The following is a 6000-nucleotide window of genomic DNA, read 5'->3' as shown; positions in this document are numbered from 1 at the left end:
TGTACCTTTTGGCGTTTAATCAGCCCTTATACTTAACATTTTAAACTGTAAGTTTTTGTTAAGGAGATTTTTGTTCCTTTTGGATAGATTTTCCTTTTTGTCTATTTTGCAAAGTTACATATCTGCTTTACAGATTTTTTTAAATTTGGAATAAGCAATTCTATCATTATAACCTGATAAGGTGTTAAGTCGGAACCGTAACTACCACTGGAGAGATCTTTTTATAGAATGATTATAGTTGCGGTCCTCAAAACCATCCTCAATAACAATTTTTTTTCTAAAAAAAAAGCGTTTTGAATAACATAGGAAGGTATTTGTACGTAAATAGCAAAATTAAACTGCGATTTCAGTACTTCCTTTTAAGAGGAGTAAGAAAAATAAACTGCGATTGCAGTACTTCTAGGCAAAGAGGCAAAGATTTTTTAATCGAACGACAATTCATTGATTTAAACCGGTTCACTCATTGATAATTTTAACGATTGCAGTACCGGACAGTTTTAATTATTATTGTTTTTGTGTTTAGCTTTTGTTCTTTCTTTTTTTTTTACAACATAAATGATCAAGAAATAGAGTTAACCCAGGGAATCCTTCAAGGTGATTCTTTATCACCTCTGCTGTTTGCACTTTATATTTCTGATTTAACCAAACTCTTTGAACAAAATGACGTCAGAGGAGTAGCTATTGATTTGCGTATTGCGGTTAATTCTTGACTGTTTGCTGATGATTTAGTTCTTTTATCAAGCTTGTGGTCAGATGCCAGCCGCAAACTAAAATTACTTGAGCAATATTGCTCTTAGTAATAAACTTGTAGTTAATCAGCAGAAAACTATTGCGCCGAGGGGGTAAAAAGAAACAGATGAAACACCTCATATTTAAAAATACAAAAACTTGAAGTAGTGGAAAATTATAAATATTTGGGAGTGGTGTTTGCCTCATCGGGAAAATTTAATCAGAATGTTGATTCTGTAACTAACAAAAGCTATGATAGCGGCAGCAAATGTCAGACGCAATTTAAGGTGAGGCAAAATCAAAATCTTTTGATACAGAAATGATGCTCTGTAATTCTATGGTTACGTCTGTTTTACTTTTTGTGCCGCCGAAATTTGGGGGCCGTTACACTGTCATAGATTGGAATTGATCCCATATAGATTCTATAAAGCGCTCTATCATTGGCCTCGGACTACTCAAATGCATTTTGCGAGAATGGAACTAGGATTGAGGCATGTGGAAGCTGAAGTGGTGAAACGTATGCTTGGCGCTGGCTACACAAAATACTTACCATGCCACCATCTAGGTTACCCAGACTGTATTATGAAAGACTTAAAGTGTTTAACACTTGGGCGCGTAATGATCTGTGCTACAACTGGTTCAGTCAAACTAGATACAGTGGGATCCGGATGGGTTTTGAATCAGGATATCCAGACAATACTAAGGGAAACCTCGAACGTAATTGAACGGTATGTGAACCACCATAAATCATTAGATACTGAAGAGGTTATAAACTCAAATTATAATATTTACTACCGAACTCTAACAACTTTTGGTTTGGGAGAACGATATTTAAATTTTGTTCAAAATATAGTCAAAAGGAGGTTGATTAGTGAATTGAGGGTAAATAATTATAAATATTTTAAACTATATTGGTATGGGTACTCCATAAATATGAAGGATCAGAGAACTGTTCTATTATTTAAATGCCAATTGCCAGAGAATTTAGAACATTATTTGACAGAATGCCCTTTGTACGAATCTTTAAGATGGCAGTATCTGGCAAAATATATGAATGGAGTGAATGACAAAGTGGCCAAAATAACGAAATTGCTGGAAATCCAAGACAAAGATCTGGCGAATAATATCTACTTGTAGGGTCGCTCAAATTGAGAGCATTTATGAGAAATGAATTGTTTTAATCACAGTAATCCATATTTTTTTTTTTTTTTTTGGGGCGCATCAACAGCTGAGGTCATTAGCGCCCGGAGCTTTTTCCAGTGCACTGCCGGCCTCCGGACAGTGTTCTCTCGTTACAGACAACACTGTCCATCACCGGACAGTGAGCTGTAAGAAGCTCCTAGGAAGAGAAAATCTAAGGGTCAGCTGCTGGATTCGAACCCGGGACCTCCGCGTGGGAGTCCAGTATGCTAACCTCATAGCTAATCCCTTCCCTATCCATATCCATATTATTATTATTTCTATTAAAAGTAAATATTTAATTAATTTACTTATTTATTATTTCTTTTGAAAATTGAGAGAAAAAATTATTATTTTTTATATAATTATTAAACCAAACTCTTTTGTATGAGATTGTATAATATGTATCTTAAAACAAATAGATTATGTCTAACATAGAAATTTATGAAATATTGAAAAATACACATGATTGATGATCGAAAACTTAATTACAAATATTGGTGGCACTGGAATGACGTCATGGCCGACATTATTGGCACATTGGCAGTCTCTAAAGTGGTGTTAGGTGGAAAAAAGGAAATAAAGTAATTAAGGACACTGATGAACACGCCAAGACAAAGTAATATTGAATATGATGAGTTATGTTACTCCTAATTACTAACGGAACATTACATGAAGATTCTTGGCCAGCTTTGGTCCAGCCAGTCTCTTCTCTTTACCTCAGCGAGTTGCTCACTTCGACATCATTGTAGACTAGACCAACTGTGATGGTCGGTCTAGTTTAGAAGACCAGTTTAACAGTCTTATAACTCGAGCCAAACGAACAAACTGCATTTAATAAAAGTCAGTTCGCAAGGTTCAAGCTATGACGATTAAATTCTTGCCCAAGATGTTATTGCAGTCTGCTGTTCTCTCTGCACATAAATGATCTTCAGATAATGAGTTGCATGTTAATTAGTTTACAATTTTTAAAAAAATCAATGGACTAAACTTAAATTCCATTTTAAGCCCAATTTTATTTGAAACGTTTTCCCTGGAAAATAGATTCTGGAGGAAATTCAGCGAGGTTCAGGGAATGGCCGGAAATGCCCTATTGCGATAGAAGATTCTCAGCCCTTTAAGTGCCCGGAAATGACCATTATTAATTCAGATTAAAGTGATGTGAAATAAACGATAATTTTTATTCGTAATAATTTTGTTCACAGAGTTCCCGGAAACACAGATTAAGCCTACCTTATCGAGTAAGTCGCTGGCAGTGATCGAGAGATTTGAAACTATGGCGAAGATAAAAGTTACAGATATATGTATGTAATGGGGAAAACGCAGTCTAGCCAACTTGTAAAATTAAAAATTTGTTTCGAAAAATCTGTTCGAAAACTATCTACAAACTTGCAAAAATTCCGCAATACATTTTATCATCCGCAAAAATAAATGAGTGAAAGAATTCATTGTCATACTGAACTGGCTCAACCTCACCCATAACTGCAGAGGATCAACTATTCCTGGCAGAGTGTTGCCAATAGAAGAGGAAGTCCTTCCACAGGAAGCGATCTACTTACCTCTAGAGTGCTACTGATCGGATCCCGAAGTACGTTCTTCGCCATTTAGCAAACATTTAATCCTCAGTAACGTTTTATATGCAGTGAAATGGTATTTAGAAAGGGAAATTAAGAAAAAAAGGTAACACTTCCGGCGGAGAAAATAGATCAATAAAGCTATAAAGGAGATCACCAATCTATGGCCGTAGGGACTTCAATAAGTTTGGTAAACCCTAGGTCCTAGGATATGCGAGATTTCCAGCCAAATCCTACGTCAAGAGGGTAAACTGCAAGGAGAGATAAAGCAAGGCGAGTGTCTACTTACCATGTTGCTGCAGAGGATCGCAGCTGTCTGCTACTGAACTTGCAATGTGGCGCCTTGCCACTCTCCGACGGAACACGTCGTTGGTTCGTCTGTTTGTCTCCACACCGGGAGAGTGTTTACTCAGGTGTTCTGTGCACGTCGAACAACAATAATATTACATACATTAAAATGTTAATAATGGATTTTATGAAGTTTCTACTGAATCTATTTGTGGCTATTATTAAACTCGGCGGGGCTCACTCACACGACTCTCAACATTACAATATTTATAAATTTACTTAAAACAAAAACAAGAAAATACAGAAGGCGGTGAATGTACCTATAACTGGGCTGTCCATTGGCCAGCCAAATCTCTGAAGCGGAAGTACAACTTTTCAAAAATTTACTTCGCCTCTTTCAGTTTGTGCGTATGTTGATCAAAGCAGTTTTATCTGAAACAATTATTTAAATTTTGGAAATTTGAGTTTAACATTAAATTTTATTGATTACTACCGGAAATCCTTTAGAAGATTGGGCGCGCTATTGATTCCTCTACTTCCAGTCCCCAGGCCTCTAAACTATTTCGCTGCTGTAAGACTGCAGTAATCAGGTTTTATAAGAATATATATTTCTCAAGTGATTACTATAAATCATATTTAGAGCAATAATAATAATAGATAAGTTCATTGGATGAATTAGAATGTGATGTAGCCGTGGGGGATGGCAGAGCAAATACGAGCCGCGCACCTGTGTCAACTCGCAACCACCTGTTTGATCTGAGATAGCTGGCATTCTCGCAGGTCTGTGAGAACGACTGTAGGGGGTCCATTGGGATCTATCCGCACCGCTGGGGACCAATTTCATCGCCAGGGTATGGCTGCTAAGCACGCAGCACGCTAACCACTAATTCAAGCACCAGCCCAGGTAGTCAAGTCACGACCATGACAATCTCAAACCGCCTCTTTAACTTGCAATATACTCCTAGAAGCAGTGTACCAGTAAATACTTGCATTTAAATTAAATCCTACATATCAGTTCTATAATTTGATAAATTTCTCGCTATTTTCACTGAAAGCATTCGCTAAAACTGCCAAAGATTTTAATTTTAACAAAGCACAGAAAATAAGTTGTAAATTTAGTAATGGATTACGAAAAAAGCCATTTGCTAGCTTAATTTCTTTAATGTACTAGAATGGAGTCATTATTGTAGTAACATTAAGAGAAGAACGTTGCAACAGTGGCCATTGTCAGCTAGAAGCTAAATATAAGATGTAAACATTCTGCGAGTGCTTTTTAGTTATGAATGCAAAACGCAGGCGCATTAATTTTTTTAAAAACATTATTGACCTTTCCCTTAAAAGTCGTTTCTGATTAAAAATTAAATAATAATAATAATTTGAAATTCTAACCTAACCTAACCTAACCTAACCTAACCTAACCTAACCTAACCTAACCTAACCTAACCTAACCTAACCTAACCTAACCTAACCTAACCTAACCTAACCTAACCTAACCTAACCTAACCTAACCTTAAAAGTCGTTTCTGATTAAAAATTAAATAATAATAATAATTTGAAATTCTAACCTAACCTAACCTAACCTAACCTAACCTAACCTAACCTTAAAAGTCGTTTCTGATTAAAAATTAAATAATAATAATAATTTGAAATTCTAACCTAACCTAACCTAACCTAACCTAACCTAACCTAACCTTAAAAGTCGTTTCTGATTAAAAATTAAATAATAATAATAATTTGAAATTCTAACCTAACCTAACCTAACCTAACCTAACCTAACCTAACCTAACCTAACCTAACCTAACCTAACCTAACCTAACCTAACCTAACCTAACCTAACCTAACCTAACCTAACCCAACCTAACCTAACCTAACCTAACCTAACCTAACCTAACCTTAAAAGTCGTTTCTGATTAAAAATTAAATAATAATAATAATTTGAAATTCTAACCTAACCTAACCTAACCTAACCTAACCTAACCTAACCTAACCTAACCTAACCTAACCTAACCTAACCTAACCTAAAATGAAGTAAACAATGGTAGCTATGGTAACAGGAGAAAACTGTAAATCGGAAATTGGCACGATGGCCAAGGGGAAGCTCCAATGTGCATACTCACACGACATCCTGTGACTTGTTCATGTGACAAACATCTTTGTCAAGAAAAAAATCAGCTGCAGAGTGAATCGTTGAAAATAGAAAGAAAATGCTTCAAGAAATTTGAACTTTAGT

This window comes from Rhodnius prolixus, unplaced genomic scaffold (assembly GCF_049639745.1).
Source record: "Rhodnius prolixus isolate KJV_2025 unplaced genomic scaffold, Rpr scaffold_7, whole genome shotgun sequence".
Lineage (NCBI taxonomy): Eukaryota > Metazoa > Arthropoda > Insecta > Hemiptera > Reduviidae > Rhodnius > Rhodnius prolixus.
The sequence above is the reverse complement of the archived record's forward strand: the minus strand, read 5'-3'. Positions refer to the sequence as shown.